Here is an 18977-nt window from a genome sequence, read left to right on the forward strand (position 1 = left end):
ATTAACATACCGCTCATTAGCATTTCACTTCATATAAACATCTAACTGTGACATATAAAGAAACAACTTGCATATTTCTATGTTGCACTCATACAGTGTCCTCTTTGACAATTCAGCACAACAAAGGAAAAAAAAAACAGTGTTAATTTTGTTGAACTTGAAAACCACGTTACAATAGCGGGCGTATCAAAAATATCACATTATTTCGTTGGTAGCACAATGAATAACACGACTTTCTTTCCCGTTCAAGCTAAGAAAACGGGTAACTCGGCAAGGAAAAGGGGTGTTTGGAACTCTCGGAAAGTTTCACTTGTGTCTTGGGTCTGGCGTTGAAGTTACTGTTTCCAAGTACTGCGATGAGAGATGATACGATCTATTCTATAACGTATGAGAGAGGAGGTTCTATCGCCCATTGTGACATCGTCATAACACCATCAAAATTTTCTATGCTTTCAAATCCAAGAGATTAAAACAGGCCACTACGTTAACCTAAAACCAGTGTGATAAAGCAAGCATAACCTTTGAAATGTTCAAATTTTATGATGTTTGGCACAGAGTAGTATTGACCCAACATACACACCTGGAAATGGAAAAAAGAACACATTGACACCGGTGTGTCAGACCCACCATACTTGCTCCGGACACTGCGAGAGGGCTGTACAAGCAATGATCACACGCACGGCACAGCGGACACACCAGGAACCGCGGTGTTGGCCGTCGAATGGCGCTAGCTGCGCAGCATTTGTGCACCGCCGCCGTCAGTGTCAGCCAGTTTGCCGTGGCATACGGAGCTCCATCGCAGTCTTTAACACTGGTAGCATGCCGCGACAGCGCGGACGTGAACCGTATGTGCAGTTGACGGACTTTGAGCGAGGGCGTATAGTGGGCATGCGGGAGGCCGGGTGGACGTACATCGATGTTGTCGCTAGTTGTCGGCGGAAGGTGCACGTGCCCGTCGACCTGGGACCGGACCGCAGCGACGCACGGATGCACGCCAAGACCGTAGGATCCTACGCAGTGCCGTAGGGGACCGCACCGCCACTTCCCAGCAAATTAGGGACACTGTTGCTCCTGGGGTATCGGCGAGGACCATTCGCAACCGTCTCCATGAAGCTGGGCTACGGTCCCGCACACCGTTAGGCCGTCTTCCGCTCACGCCCCAACATCGTGCAGCCCGCCTCCAGTGGTGTCGCGACAGGCGTGAATGGAGGGACGAATGGAGACGTGTCGTCTTCAGCGATGAGAGTCGCTTCTGCCTTGGTGCCAATGACGGTCGTATGCGTGTTTGGCGCCGTGCAGGTGAGCGCCACAATCAGGACTGCATACGACCGAGGCACACAGGGCCAACACCCGGCATCATGGTGTGGGGAGCGATCTCCTACACTGGCCGTACACCACTGGTGATCGTCGAGGGGACACTGAATAGTGCACGGTACATCCAAACCGTCATCGAACCCATCGTTCTACCATTCCTAGACCGGCAAGGGAACTTGCTGTTCCAACAGGACAATGCACGTCCGCATGTATCCCGTGCCACCCAACGTGCTCTAGAAGGTGTAAGTCAACTACCCTGGCCAGCAAGATCTCCGGATCTGTCTCCCATTGAGCATGTTTGGGACTGGATGAAGCGTCGTCTCACGCGGTCTGCACGTCCAGCACGAACGCTGGTCCAACTGAGGCGCCAGGTGGAAATGGCATGGCAAGCCGTTCCACAGGACTACATCCAGCATCTCTACGATCGTCTCCATGGGAGAATAGCAGCCTGCATTGCTGCGAAAGGTGGATATACACTGTACTAGTGCCGACATTGTGCATGCTCTGTTGCCTGTGTCTATGTGCCTGTGGTTCTGTCAGTGTGATCATGTGATGTATCTGACCCCAGGAATGTGTCAATAAAGTTTCCCCTTCCTGGGACAATAAAATCACGGTGTTCTTATTTCAATTTCCAGGGGTGTATTTAGAACTTCTGCTGGCGAATTTCCATTTATGACATTGTTCCCATTTTGACGGACTGAACGAAATGACCACTCGTACATTCGTACTTTCGCAGTTATATTTATATCGCCGTACTCCATCACTGTTGCACATCACAATTTATCCAGGATGAGAGAGAAATTATTCACCGATAATTGCGCAGTTATAAACAGACATCACTGAGATGTAGTAATAGAGAGAACCACTGCAGGCTGCATATTGCCAGATTTCCCCCTCCCCCTGAAGATCAACCCCCTGCTCAAACAGTGTTGCCAAGTTTCTTTTCTTCTCTTCCCCATCAAGGCCAAGGTCACACATTACGTCAAAGTTCTAGCAGTGAAGAGAATCTCCTGTTACGACACTGGAGTCATAGAATACACAGTTTTAAATTTCCCCAAACTGAACTCCTGACCATACAAATATCTAGCAATGTGAACAGTATGCAGTACATGAATTCCTAGTGAGAGATTTTTAGGAGTCTTGTCACCACTGACGTCATTCAGCATTTGCTAGATGAACTAAAGAAGTGGGCATATAAACAGGCATTATTATTTGTAATGTTGCTGAGAAAGCTCAGCAGATAAATAATTCGATGTCTGTGGAAGCTACTGTGAGCAATCTTTTCGATGTTTGCTGTATGCCTGGAGAAAACATTTATGCTCCAAGTTGTATAACAGATGTTCCTTCAGAACCGCAGATAGATGTAAGGTTGTGTGTACATCTTGCTTTAAAGTGGAAACTCCAATCAAAGCAGCTGAGCAGGGACATGCACAGAGATACTCGTAGAATTGTACACTTCGTTTTAATATTTAAAAATTTATGGTTAATTTACCGATTCACAATTAAAAGCACATTTTCAATTTAATATACATTACATATTATTGCTAATTATTTGGTGAATGCGAGATTCATGAAATAATCTGCAGTGGGTGTAGATGAAATTTCCCAATTGTGACATACGAAAATTTACACCAGATTGGGACTCAAACCGAGTATGGAGCAATATTTCATGCAGCTGCTGATAGTTTCTTGTACACATTTTAAAACACTATTTCTTCTAGTTTCTCTGGTTATAATTTATCCAAAGACGGACAATCATCATTATTGAACAGTATAGCTGCTTAGCCCAGCTCACTTTGCAGTAAATTTAGAGGATAACATTACAGTCATGCTGACTGTATAGACCTGTCATAATGCTTGACTCTGTATAATTGTCTATACATGGTGGTTGTAATTCTAATCCATGGTAGTTATTTGTTAACAACCAAGTGGTTTTTCTTGCTGAACGTGTTCACAGAGCTAGGATTGGAATTCTTGGGAAGATAATTGTGTTGAACAAACTGATCTCCACTCCTTCTTTATTTAGTGCTGTCAGTGATAGTTCTTTGGCAATGAAATAACTAGATTCTGAATGGAAACTTTATATATGTAAACAATGTTCATACAAACAGAGTTCATATTTAAATGCATCTTGAAAACACAAAAGAGAGATTTTTGCAGCCATCCCTTACTCTGGATGTACAATTGTTTAGTAAAATAATTTAACTGATCAGAGATTATATGTCCAGCTTATAAAGATAATTACAATAATGATACTGGTAACATTAGCAGGCAGTCTGTAGATATATAATACACAAATGGTCTCAGTACAAATTGAAATAATAAAAAAGTAGTTACCTAGCAGTCATGTCTTATGACATATCAGAAACTGGTTTCACCTTAAAAAATAAATTTATTTAATTTATTTGCATTTTTAGTAAAATTATAACCAAAACATTTTTCACGCTGTAGTCACCCCAAACTAAGCTCTTCAATTTATCTGGAAGGTATGGTTGTAACACTATTGGCTATTACTAAGTTACCAATATACCAATACTGTTACTCCGGTGAAAGCATTTTAATTTGACTGTGATAGTGTGTGTAATGGTTAATGCATCAGACTATTTTAATTTCTCTCAAGGAAGCTATAGCAGATAAATGGGAATCGAATCAAGGTTCTATTAGTAATCAGGTAAACTGTAATTATGTAAAAGGAAATGGTCTCCATCCTAATTAGGCAATGTTGTATCCAGTACTAGTATGGTTCATAAAGGAAGTTAACTGTTGGGATTGACTTTACTTCATATGGAAGCTATGTTTTGCAAATAGGATACCAAGCACTAACATAATTCATCAAGTAAACTAATAGTAGTTTGGCATGAACACCACAGAAGAAATATTAACTATTTTTGCAACAACTGGCTCTCAATAACACTTACTATATGTACATAAGGCAGAAAGCTACTGATTATTATAGGTAAATATGAGTAACTACTAATGGTGGAGCGATATTAACTTGGACAAGAGGTTATTTTTTAGACTTATTATTGGAAACTAGTGCCTCTGAAATAGTTTTCAAGTAATTGTATCTTTTGTACTGATTATTATTTGTATTCTCAACGATCATTCAGTTCCTTACACTTTTTAGCTGAGATGGGACATATGATATGTGAATCTAGCATAGTTCGAATAGCACACAAATAGTAGATAACTGGCAAGTGCACTTCATTAATGCTGTGACTGTAATATAAAAACTGGCTCTACTGTTGGCATGTGGACCCAAAAACTAATCTGTCAGTAGACTCAGATCAAGGCTGAACGCTTTACTCACAATACAATATGAAAAAAACACAACTCATTGTATACACATGAAATTATAAACACTGTTACTTTGAAATCACAGTAATTAATCCTTATGCTGACTCTGCAAAATCTACAAGCCAGTAACTGTTCTGAATCATCACCACTTTTGCATGTAACTGTAGTACTATACATACCTTTCAATAGAAGCAATCTTTAAGCAGAATATAATAAATCTTTTCTTGGTAACTGAACTTTGGTGAAACTTTAACTATCTTATATGAAAAATATATGGAATACTTGAAAACTTGTGGTCACTGAATAATTACAAAACTTACTAATCCACAGAGTTTAATAACTCCAGTAAAAGTTTACTGAAATGACTTTTCAGTTCAATAAAATAGGATACTCGGTAATATCGTAGCACTTGGGATAGGAACCTGTTTATGTAAATGACTAAGGATAAAACACGGGTTCTCAACACAAAGTTTACAGAACACTAACCTATTATTGAAAAAGAAACCACATAACCGGTCCATGCAGTCATACAGGACACAACTGACAATTTGAGATAAAGATGGTGGCAGTGTCGATCTCCTGTGGCTATTCAAAAGAGATGGCAGAAGTATCCATGGCTCTTGCTGTGAAACAATCACTGAAAATTCTCTTCTCAGCTTCGGATTTTCGTAGTACAGAGCTAGACAAAGTATGCCATGAATAGTGAACCGTGAAATTTAAGTTTCAAAACCTTTTCTTAAGAATTTACTTTATTCACTAGTGATTCATCAAGAACATTAACACATTTAATCACACTATGTGAACGTGGAAGTAGTTGCCAATTGGTAACTGATGAAATAAATTAAAATTTTTTTTTTCAATAAATGGAAATTTTATTCCTAAAAGCCGTTTTTTTTTCTTTTTTTTTGAAACAGTCTAAAATTATAAGCAGAAAGCACCCTGTAAATATCAAGTTACAATTTATTCAGAGGCAGAAATAACATTTTTTTTTCTTTGATAGTATGAGCTTTCGGGCTGAGAACCTTGCTGCTCCCTTTTAACACGGCCGTAGTCACGACCGCTCACAACAACCTCTGAAAGAGACACTGGTGCAAATCTGCAACACACCAGATTACTTTAAACTAAAAATTTTAACAACTCACACAAACACATAAACTATGCATCCCGTAGGAGGGATGGAAATGGTACAAAACACATTAAAAATTATTTGCCACCAAAGGTGCTACTTGTTTTTAAAAGAACTCTTACGGTGGAAGGGTGGCAACTTTATATACTAAAATGACCATTTAAATAAAACCCATGAAATGCAGTCTTACATAAAATGTACAAACATACTCTACATTACACATATATCACATCTGAAGGTGATAGGCAAGATAAAAACATATTTCAGGAATTCGGCCGTTACACCTTCAGCAATAAATTCATTAACACCGAATCCGACGAACATGAAAGAGGCAGCTATTAACGTACGGCAGACAGACAGACAGACAGACAGACACTAACTGCCTAACAAATGCGGACGGGGGTAGACGAGCAAGGTGGGGACGAGAGACTGACCAAGGAAACAAGTAGAATTCAACAAGTAAATAACATATCACGAATCACTTAACTTCTACTAAACTGCGATGTCTGGCGAAGACCTGGCGCAGCACCGGCAAAACGCCCTCCCGAACCGTCCGCTGCCAGCCTCTTCAACTGACGCAGGAAGGCGCGCCGATCTCCCATCTCACGGCGTCGCAGCTCGCACCTGCCCGACCGACGTCGTGGGTTGGCTCCTGTTGCTCTCGTGTCGGCCGCGAAGCCACTACCCCTCGCTATACGGCGCGGCCCATTGGACTGCCGTGGCGACCTCACATGCGCCGACGCTCAAGACGGGCAAGTCATCTTGTGTCCCAGTGCGCGACCGACCAACCGATCGATCCAACCGCCAACGCCCATTGCCTGAAGAAACTCGAGCAGACCGGCGGCCTAACACATACTAGCACTCAGGACGACAGACACTGAATGCCCCATACTGACCCGGCTGACCAGACTCGCCCCAGACTGCACCGAGTCAGACTGACCAACTCCCGAGCCCATAGCGCCCCTTAAATGCACGTGAACAGGCAACCTTTCCCCTTTCCCAGCAGAGGGAGACAACAAAGCTGTGATTGCCACAGCGGCGCCACCGCCAGAAACGGAGGGCGACTGTTTCACACAACGCGCTGCGGCGCGCTCTTCAACACAGCAATGTTTACCACGACTCACATAGTAAGCAAATTAGTTCCACATTCGAGGCTATGTTATATAATCTTGCTCTTCTTTTTATCGTGTTCAGTTCACAAAGTGTGAACACTGCCTGCTAGCCACAGTCGTTGAGGAAGAACTTCCTCCTAGTTTTACCTGGTTGGCAACCTACTTTCTCTGTGCATGAACCATTTTTCCAAGTAAAGTTTTAACATTTCCATTCTTTTACAGTATGTTATTTTTTAAACTATATCCATAGATTAATTACAGTTACATAATTATCATAAATAATAAATAATGAATAAAACATTTACATAGATGCTACATCAAAGAGCTTGGCTATACAAGCTCTTTGGCTGACCGGTTGAGTTGATATTCGTGTGCGCTTATTTTTGAATTTTTAGTAAGTATTAAGTGAAGTGTCTAGATTTTATTAGGTTTAATTGCGTTCAGTAGTGTAATAACTGTTTGAAGAAGTGAAGATTTTAAGTTATGTGCCGCATTTCTAAAGAAAATAGCGTAAAACCGTTACCACGTAACAGCCGTTTTTAGGCCTATATTTTGTGACCGAAAGTTAAGTGATTCGAAGTGTAATTAAGTAAGTACATTAATATTATATTTATATTAGAGCATTATAGAGCATAGTAAATAGGAAATCTTTATTTAGCGAAAGATTAAAAAGGCCTATATTGTAAACAATCATGAGCGTGAAGTGTTTTAGCTGCTGTGGGAAAGTTAGTTCTGGGGTGCTATGCAGCTGTTGTGACATATCGTTTTATTGGGGGGATTGTAGTGGCATGGATATTGGGGAACAAAATGAGACTCTTCCTAGACTGCAGAGTGTGTTCACGGGATATGAAAATAAAAGAACAGGAGGTAAAGATTAGAGCCCTTCGGGCTGAATTAGATAAAGCTAGGGAGGAACTAATTAGGTTAAGGGGGAAGAATGGTGAAGAGAAGTGGAAAGTGGTACCAGGGAACGGGGGCCACAGAAAGAGGACAGTATCTGACAGTTTCATTGTTGGTACAAAAAATAGATTTGTCCTGCTGCCACAGCTAAGTAATGAAGAGCCTCATGTAGATGTAGGTGTAGTTGCTGCACAGCAGAATTCAGTTAGGAGGCCTGTTGCTTCAGAAAAAGTATGAAGAAAGTTCTGCTGTTAGGTAGCAGTCATGGAAGAGGTGTGGGCCAACTTCTGCAGGGAAAATTAAGTGACAGCTACCAGGTCACAAACTTTTTCAAGCCTAGTGCATCTCTCAGCCAGGTGATAGAGGGCATACGATCTTTGCGTAAAGGTTTCACCAAGGACGATCAAGGTGGAGCAGGGAACAGTATCGATAGGGACCAGGGCTACAGTATTGAGAGTGATCTGGTAAAAATGGCATCAGCAATGAACCATATTAATGTTGAGTTTGTGCCTGTTTTCAGTCGGTACGATCGACCCCAGTTGAACAGCTCTGTGAAGAGGGTCCGTATGGAGTTGGATCGACTGCTTCAGGCTGGTGCTGGGTCAGGGATTGGTTTGGTTCCTGTTGACACTATTGGTAGGTGGGGATTTACTTCTCATGGCCTGCATCCTAATAGCATAGGGAAGGATATACTGGCTAGGTTGACAGCAAATTCTTTAAGGGGGGACACAGAAATTCATGGAAGTAGTTCTTTTTAGGTTAAGCTCATTATCTACACATTTAATATTGAAACAATATGTATCTGAAAATGTTAAGCATAATACCTGTGAAGACAAAAAAAGTAACAGTAAATTTATTAAATCAAAATATCAGGGATTTAGAAAACAAAATTAATGAATTTCAGATCTGTTTAGATGAGCTACAGCCTACAAATCCTTTTGATAGGATTTGTATTTCTGAATATCATTTGGGTAGTGAAATTGAAATGTTTATTATGAAAGGTTATTCCTTAACTTTATGTATTGTAGAAAAGAGATGGAGAACGGAGGAGTTGCCACTTACATTAGAAAGGATCACAATTATAAAAGCATTGACATTCTTAAATACTGTAGTGATCAGCATTTTGAAGCATGTGCCACACAAGTAGAAACACACAAAAGAAAAATAATTATAGTCACAATATACAAGGCTCCAACTGGTAATTTCTAGCTTCTCACTAAACAGCTTGATGCAGTATTAAATTTCTTAACTTCTAAAAATAATGAACTCACAGTAAGTGGACATTTTAATTTAAATTTTCTGGAGGATAGTTACTCAAGATCCATACTAGAGTCTCTTACCACTTCTTATAATCTCATTCCCTCAGTACAGTTCCCAACCAGGGTTATGGGTACCAGCAGCATTGTTATTAATAACATTTTCATAGATACTACAACACTAGCAAATCATAGTACAAATCGAATATTTAATGGACTTTCAGATCATGATGCCAAGTTGCTTACATTTAACATAGTGGGGTCTGATTCAACTAATAACAGGAAGTGGGAAACAATATGAATAATAAATGAAACAGGAATTGAAGGTACAAAAAACTGTTTGAGGAATACAGACTGAAAAGATGTATACAATTCACCCAGGATGAATTAAAAATACAACTGTTTCTCTAATATGGTTATAGGTCACATTGAAAACTGCTGCCCTAAGAAAGTAAGCAAAGCAAATAGATTCAATGTTTCAAAACCTTGGATTAAAAATGCAATAAAAGTATCTTGCTAAACAAAAAGAAGACTGTACTTAACATCAAGGGGAGACGATGACTACCGAGAAAAGTCACATTACAAATTATATTGTAAAATTCTAAACAAAGTAATCAGAACCTCAAAATGCATTTATTTTCAATAACAAATAAATGTATCTAATAACAAGAGAAAAACTATATGGAACATAGTAAAAAAATGAGTTGATCAGAGATACCTCCAAAATTGCAGACACTTTCAACAACTTTTTCTTTTCAGTAGCAGACAACTTAGGTTTGCATAGTTCCTCAGAACACATATTAAAATATTTAAAAAGTGCATTTCTGCAGAAGTTTGACAAAATGCAACTATATCCTACTTCACCAAAAGAGATTTCTAATATTATCAGCTCTCTTAAAAACAAATGTTCCAGTGGTTATGATGAAATCATCACTACCATAATTAAATGTTTCTCCTCAGAACTTTGTGACATTCCGAGTTACTTGTGTAATGAATTCCTCCACAGTGGTATTTTTCCAGATAGGCTTAAATATTCTATTGTCAAACCATTACACAAAAAAGGAGACAAATCATCAGTGGAAAACTTCCATCCCCTTTCACTATTGGCAATATTTTCAAAAGTGTTTGAAAGGGTTATGTACAATAGACTTTATGAACACTTAGCACAGAAAAATATTCTTATTCGCAATCAGTTTAGATTTTGGAAAGGATTGTCAACTGATAAGCTTATAAGCTTAGAATCAATAAATCAGAAGTTATTACCACTTGGAATATTCTGTGCTCTGGCTAAAGTTTTTGATTGTGTTAAGCATGATATCCTTATACAAAAGTTAAAATATTATGGGATAACAGGAGTAACCGTTCTCATGGTTCTCATCCTATCTTTTTAACAGAAAACAATGTGTGCTTGTATCAGGCTTATGACATAACAATAGTCATTCAAAATATGAAACCATCAGACAAGGGGTGCCCCAGAGCTCTATTTCAGGTCCCTTGTTGTTCCTATTATATATTAATGATGTTCCATATGCAGTGTCACAAAATGCAAATTTTGTCTTATTTGCAGATGATACAAGTATTTGTATAAAAAACAGTACCTGTGATCTCACTGAGCAATCAGTTAATGAAATATTTGTATCAATGGGTGGTTCACAGCAAATAATTGTCACTGAATTTTGACAAGACCCAGCACCTACAGTTTAGTACATCACAAAGAATACCTAACCCTAAAAGTATAACGTGTTCAAACAATGAAATTAAAGCTGTAGACAATGTCAAATTTTTATGGCTACAAATTGATCACAACCTAAATTAGAAAACTCACACTCTAGACTTAATGAAACGCCTTAGTTCAGCTACATTTGCAATATGCGTGATAGCAGAAACAGGTGATTTAAAAATGAAGTTAGTTTATTTGGCCTACTTCCATTCACTAATGAGTTATGGAATCATCTTTTGGGGAAACTCCTCTCACAAAGAGAACATTTTCAAAATTCAGAAACGAGTCATTAGAATTATATCTGGTGTCAGTCCTAGATCATCACGCAGGGACCTCTTTAAGAAACTTGGTATTCTAACTACTACTTCTCAGCACACATACTCACTGATATCCTTTGTCATTTGCAACATGTCTCTTTTTACACAAAATAGTAAAAAACATGATTATAATACCAGAACCAAAAACAATCTGTATAAGGACTATAAAAGCTTAACATTAGTACAAAAAGGAGTCAAATACATAGGAACTCATATATTCAATAACTTACCAGGGCATATCAAAGGTCTTGTAAGTGATAAATATCGGTTTCAGAGTGAATTCTAAAGTTCCTGTTGTCCAACTCCTTCTACTCCACCTTTGAATATCTTCACAAAGATTATAGCTCATAACTCTGTCTGCATTAGAATTGTACAATATCCATGTATCTGAGAAAAAAAAAACTTTGACTCTTTCCACTTTCTACATCCCAGAGACTCCTCTCCAAGGGATCCATGGGAAATGATAAGTGTAATGTAATGTAATAAAGAAGTCACATTAAGTAGAAACAGACAAAGAAGTTAAATAAGACAGTTGTAGGTCGTATCGATAATAGTGTTACAGGGTGACTGCAAAACATTTATGTTTTCACGAAATACATTATGCTAGTCGTCCTAATTGGTCTGGAACTAATTATTTCTGAGGCTGAACTGATGCTGCGAGCAGGCCCAGCGGAAAGTCTGAAAGATGTCAAAAACAATGGTCTCACGAGTTTAGATACTACTTTTTTGACGTGAACTGTTATGAATTTTATGGCGAGCATGCTGTATGACTTCGTTCAGCAACCATCAGTATATCCGACCAGTGTCACACCTGTCTTTGTACAACTGCGAGATAATATTGAAGGTATGTGTGTCGCAGTTACTTGCTTTATCACGAATGCCACAGCATTTGCCTTGTGGGAACTTCATCGAGGTGGAGGTGTAGCCTGAAACCGGGAGGAGAATGTGACAGAAGCAGAAATATCGACTTAGCGGGTAAGGATGCTGCTGGTGATAGGATAAAAGATGACGGTGGTGTTAGCACGAGTACAGAAGACAGTTACCACCAAATGAGGTTACAGATATGTGGCGTCATTTTCGTATCTCCCACTTTTTCGCCTCTCCCTTTTATACCGGAATTGGAGTGGGATCTTATCTGACTGCCAGTGCTTACAATGTCTGTTCGATCCAGGCACTTTGTAATTTGGAACACAACTTGCTTTGAACAGAATGTTTCATCTTTCCTCTGCTGCAAGTAATTCGACATTTTGTCACTGCTGAAAGGTCCGATGAAGCTGATAGTTTGTCTGCCACACACTTCGGTAGAGAGTCATGTATTCTTCCAAGAGTGTGAGTCACTTTTGTTCATTGCAATCCACCTTAACTCTCTGAGCGAGGTAGCCACTGTCTGTTAAACACTGCACTTTGCTATATGTGGTAGGTATGTTATCACAGTTGCTATATTCCAGCGGCAACAAATCCCAACTAGACCTGGTGTAGGCAGTTTTATTCCTCAATTAGTGTTGTCCGTAATTTATCCTAAGTGATGTTGCTAGTGGCATCCGGCATTGTATGACCTGACACACTTCTCTAGGGCTTGTGGTAATTATTAAACCTAAAGAGTTTATGTAACTCCTTACGAAGACTGCAAAGTCTGCACTTCTTTAAATCACTTTGGGGTGAAAATTGTCTTACACTTGTAAAAATCCCTTGCAGCTTGTGGATGGGTTTATTACATGTGGAACTCACATTCAGTTCTGTGGCTGTATCATATTAAGAGTTCTGCTGAAGAGCTCGAAAGCTTCCTTTGTAAAATACTTGGGATATCCAGTTATTTCCTCAGTAAACGTTTTCTGTTTCTAAGTGCTCCTGCTACCTCGATACCAGCCAGCGGTTATTCATACGTGTTTGCAATTATTTGGAATACGCAGCTTTGTGAAGGGTGTCGCGACAACTACTCACATTGGGCACATTCTGTAATGCAGTTCTTCAGCTTACATGCTGATTGTAATGACTGGCGATCTCATCAGAATTTACTGTATGATATAACTCTGAAATTCAGCAAGAAGGACTGTTTTCTCGCACCTCGAAGAACTTTTTGCAAATTTTATGGAAATATGTTGGAGTTGCCTTTCACATATGAGGGATTCTCATGCGTTTTACTGTTATAAATCTTGTTGCAAGTGGAAAACTAACCACTTAAAGTTGAGTACACCTGTGTCGTTTCATTGGTTGTGCTCTACTAGCAAACACTTGCTATTCCAAGAGTTGCTAAATGTTGTTAGGTGAAGTTTGAAAGCTTTGAAACAATACAGAGTTATGTATCCATGGATGAGTTGAGGGGGCTTTTTGCCCTATTCCTCTTCGAGTTACTTTTCAGTACAGTAGGTGAGGTTTCTGAGAATGTACGTTTGGTGCACAGAATTGTGTTGTAGTGATTCGTTGACAGTGATAAAACCACAACAGGAAAGAATAGAAGCGTTTGAGATGTTGTGCTGCAGAAGTATGTTTAAAATTAGGTGGAATAGTAAGATCACAGAATCGGTGAAGCAAGGAACATGGGGCACTAGAGGGAGCTGTGGAGGCTAAAAGCTGTAACGTAAGAGAGAGATTGGGATTTAAAAAAAAAAAAAAACAATCTGACAGAGACTGTGGTCATGTGTGTATGAGGTGCGTTTGCGAGCACTCGCGAGCGCGCGCGTGTGTGTATGTATGTGTTCAACATGTTCAAATGTGTGTGAAGTCCTAAGGGACCAATTTGCTGAGGTCATCGGTCCCTAGACTTACACACTACTTAAACTAACTTATGCTAACAACAACACACACACCCATACCCGAGGGAGGACTCGAACCTCCGGCGGGAGGGGCCGCGCAATATGCGTGTGTGTACGTACGCGCGCGCGCGCGCCTGTGAGTGTGTGTGTGTGTGTGTGTGTGTGTGTGTGTGTGTGTGTCTGTCTGTCTGTCTGTGTGTGTTTCTGTGTGTGTATGTTGTCTGTTTTTGACAAAGGCATTGTTGGCCGAAGCTAACTTTCTGACAGCCTTTTATTGTTTCTTGCTGCGACTCGGCATCTCTGCTGTATGGTGAGTATCAATTATCCTTTTCATAATATTGTTCCATACACAACAGCTGTGTTTATAAGCTAAAATTAAAACATAAGTAATTTCATATAAAAGTTTTTATTGTTATGAAGGACAATACATTCCAGTTCATGCTTTACAGCAGGGCACACAACTACCTTTATACATTATAGTGCTGCAGTTCTGAGGCAATGTCCGGCAAACCGCTTGGAGCATAAATAATTTTCCAGCCATACATCAAGCATCGAAATGATTCACCACAATAGCTTCCACAGAAGCCTAATTACCTGTCTGGTGAGATTTATCAACAAGACTACAAACAAAGTCTTCCTAACACTTGTTTGCATATATCTAACTTTCACTTCTTACATTCATTTAGCACCTGTTGAATTCCGCTACTGGTGAAAATGAGACTCTTAAATGGGTGTGCTGCATATTGTCCATTATTGCTAGATACGAGGGTTGGAACTTAAATAGTGGCAACTATTTATTGACAACCGATACAAAACAGTTACATGTTTGCACCTGTTACTGTCCTTCAAAGTAGTCACCAACGTTGTGTAGAACCCGTTGCCAGCGATGTGGAAGGCGTAGTATACCGTTAGCAGAGCCTGTTCTGTTGATGTTGCGAATGAAGCGGTCTACTGCCTGTCGAATCTTTAGAAGAGTTCTGAAGTGAATGCCACGAAGTGGTTCCTTCCTCTTTGTAATCAAATCAAAGTCACAAGGACTTAAGTCCGGGGAGTATGGTGGACGGTACAGTACTTCCCAGTCCCACGACCGAACAGAGCAGCCACAGCTTGCGCGTTACGCGCCAGCGCATTGTCGTGCAAAATGATGGGTGGGTTGCGCATGAAGTGTCGCAGGTGATGCTCCAAAAACGAACCGTAATACTGTGCACTGACGGTGGTATTCGCTTCAGAATTGTTCCAGAGATTTAACAGGCAGTAGACCGCTCAATTCGCACCATCAACAGAACAGGCTCTGCTAACGTTATACTACGCCTTCCACATCGCTGGCGACGGGTTCTACATAACGCTGGTGACTACTTTGAAGGACAGTAACAGGTGCAAACATGTAACTCTTTTGTATCGGTTATGAATAAATAGTTGCCACTATTTAAGTTCCAACCCTCATATTTGCAGTGTCAACAGTTCACTTTATGGGAATTTAACACTGTGCGTACTATTTGTCAAATATCACTTCCGGAAATTTTCTTCCTGGCTGGAACATAGACTTAATATGGAACAAACTGTCGCATAATCGATGCCCTTCGTGACCACATTCTTGTCATATTGTGGATTCTCAGTTATTACAACAGGCTCGTATTGATACTCTGAAGACAAGCCAGTGAAACGCATTTTGTGTCATCAGCATTCAGCTGGTATTATGTGGTAAAAGTATATGTTGCATTTTGCAACACAGCTGGTTCCCTGTCGTTGTGGTGGATGCTTGGTAGGTCTCCACGGGGCCTGTCAGCCCCCCCCCCCCCCCCCCCAGCTGGCTGGACCTTCAGTCGATGTCTGTTCCCACCATCGTATTTTCCAAGTAGCTCAAGAAGGGTACATCAGCCATCTTGGATTTACACTGTATGGTGGAGTGAGAGGTAATGGAATGGGATAGATGAAGGGAGAGGACTGGCAGTGTTGTGTGGTGGAGGGGGAGATGGTGAGTTTGAAAGGAGGGTGAAATCTAGCAACAATATACCCTCCACTGGTTCTCTCCAGCGTCCACTACTCATGGTGAGGTTTACTGTGACAATCCTTAACGAATATCTTTCTAGAGTACTGAATCAATGTATTGCTTCTCTAAGACATAAAATATGGATTGTCAATAGCCAGAAAAGCATTTCTGAAGAAGAGAGTTTCTTAAAAATATAAATTTAAATATTAGGAAGTCTTTTCTGAAGGTATTTGTCTGGAGTGTAGCCTTATGTGGAAGTGGAATGTGGATGATATAGGGTACAGTGCACCAGACGTGAAGCACTGCATTTCATCCATGACTGGGGAATCCAATTACAAGAAGAGAACAGGAGTCTTTGAAATGTGGAGCTACAGAAGAATGCTGAAGATTCTCTGAGTAGATCGTGTAACTAATGCGGAGGTACTAAACAGATCTGAGAGAAAAGAAATTTGTGTAACAATGATTAAAAGGAGGGATCAGCTGATAGGACGCATGGTGGAACATCAAACAACCATCAGTTTAGTACTGGAGAGAAGTAGGTGGGAGGAGGGGGGGTTTAATCGTAGAGGAAGACGAAGGGATGAATATAGGAAGCAGTTTCACATGGATGTAGATTGCAGTAGTTATTCTGAGCTGAAGAGGTTTGCACAGGACGGAGCAGCTTGGAGAGCTGCATCAAACCAGTTTTCTGACGGAAGCCCACAAAAAAAAAAAAACACCATTTATGTCTCACAAAAACATAATAAAGCAAAATTAGAGAGATTCGAGCTGACACAGAGGTCTTGACGATTTTTTTTCCTACATACCATACGCGACTGAAACAGGAAACAAGGATGTTGACGGTGGTACACAAAGCATCCTCTGCCAAAAACCATGTGGTTGTTTCTGGAGTACAGAAGTAAATGTAGATGCAGAATAGAACAATGCATGGCACTACCATTTATTGGGGCTGGGATATCTTCACAATACCAGATTCTCGCGAGGGAAACAGAGAAATTCAGCAGTATACCAGGAGCTATAGGATGAAATGGGGGTGGTTTGGATGGGTAGATGGGGGTACACGGGGGTAACAGGGGAATTTTACTACCAGTGAATTATACAAGTTTGGAATGTACCTTGTGTTACAGAGAATACAGTGGCTTGCACAGTATACAAGTAGCTATAGATACGGCATAAAGGAAGATAATTGTTAAGTGTCTGCAGTGTGCCTCGTTGGCTCTGTGGGCGAAGTACCGGCCTAAAGATTCATAGGTCATTCGTTCGATCCTTGACCAGTCTCAGGACATTTACTTGTCAAATACCACTTCTTTCATCTCTGCCAATATTAGTTAATGCAAAACATGACGTGCTGCACCGTGGTTCGTAGTCCACATTACTCTGCAGGACCTCTTACAACTGCCTGTATAAGACAGCTTGAGGGTCAGAAGAAGGAAACGGCACACCACCTTCAATAGTAAATCACTGTGGTGTTCAAACCAACCCTTGGGTTGATGGCAGATTTACCTCTAGGTGATAACCTTCAAAGCTGCACCCCTAGGAGACGTAGCCAACAATGCTGCTTCACTTTTAGTACCACATTGTTCTATTTCTCCCTCACTCCTCTCTTTGTCTCCCTCTTCTGTGTGTGTATGTGTGTGTGTGTGTGTGTGTGTGTGTGGTTCAAAATGGCTCAAATGGCTCTGAGCACTATGGGACTTAACATCTGAGGTCATCAGTCCCCTAGAACTTAGAACTACTTAAACCTAACTAACCTAAGGACATCACACACATTCATGCCCGAGGCAGGATTCGAACCTGCGACCGTAGCAGTCGCGCGGTTCCGGACTGTAGCGCCTAGAACCGCTCGGCCACCAAGGCCGGCTTGTGTGTGTGTGTGTGTGTGTGTGTGTGTGTGTATGACTACAGGAGTGTGTTTTCTAATGAGTGAGCACCTGGTTGCGTCAGTTTGTAGAGGTGACATTTGATTCGCTTAAAATAAAAGCTTGCGGTTGCTCAAATGCCGGAATTGTCGGGATAGATAGGGAGATTGATGCGCTCCCATATGAGCGTTCCATTCTGGTGGAGGAGACACGGAAGCCTCGGCGCCGGTCGATGGCGGCGCCGCCGCAGGGCAGATCCGCGGCGGTGCCGCTTGGCGCTGTTTGTTCACGTGGCCGGCGAGTCACGCGCGATCCGTACACTGTACACCCGCCGAAGCGCCGTCCGACCCCTCCCATACGTCTCTTGGTTTTCTATCGCGCTTGCTCAGAGCCCGGCCAAGCCACACTGCACTCAATCACTACAAAGGCCCTCTTCGACGAGGGGCACGCAGCCACAATTTAGGCAAGCTGGTGTGCCGGTTATTGTTCAACTGCCACCTGCTCGGTGGCTAAGGTAACAGAGGTGCGCTGCAGCTGTATCGACCTCGGCATTTGCTTCAATATCGGCACCAGCGGCGCCGAAACCAGTCGCACATCATAAAGGAACTGAGGCCTTTATGTGGAAAACTGCGCTGTAAACTGACGAACAAACTTTATGAAAGGTGGAAAGCCGTTTTCTTTGAATTCATGGAAAAAATATATGTGTGTGGATTGTAATCGTTATTGCCATAAACAAGAATCTTCTGTTTCATACACTGCAAACAATGAAAAATATTAAGCCACGAACACATTAATCGAACGTTACCGAACTCCTGCTTAATACTTTCATGCCTAAAGGGTATGTTGATTAAAACTTCATCCGTATAGTGAAATATCGTATAATAATTGGATGTACAGGATGCCGCAGGAGTTGTTGAACCATTTGATATTTATTTCATGGTAATTCTATTTAAGCTACACTTCTTTTTTAAGTCATAAGTCTTCTGACTTGCGGCCCTCACGATTCCTCTCCTTTGCCAACCTCTTCATCTGAGGGTAACACTTGCAACCTACGTCCTCAATTATTTGCACGATATATTACAATATCGGTCTTCCTCTACAATTTTTACCCTCTACAGCTCCACCTAGTTGGTTGGTTGGTTGGTTTGGGGAAGGAGACCAGACAGCGAGGTCATCGGTCTCATCGGGTTAGGGAAGGAAGTCGGCCGTGCCCTTTTGAAAGGAACCATCCCGGCATTTGCCTGGAGCGATTTAGGGAAATCACGGAAAACCTAAATCAGGATGGCCGGACGCGGGATTGAACCGTCGTCCTCCCGAATGCGAGTCCAGTGTC

Source organism: Schistocerca nitens, chromosome 4 (genome assembly GCF_023898315.1).
Source record: "Schistocerca nitens isolate TAMUIC-IGC-003100 chromosome 4, iqSchNite1.1, whole genome shotgun sequence".
In the NCBI taxonomy this organism is placed as follows: Eukaryota; Metazoa; Arthropoda; class Insecta; order Orthoptera; family Acrididae; genus Schistocerca; species Schistocerca nitens.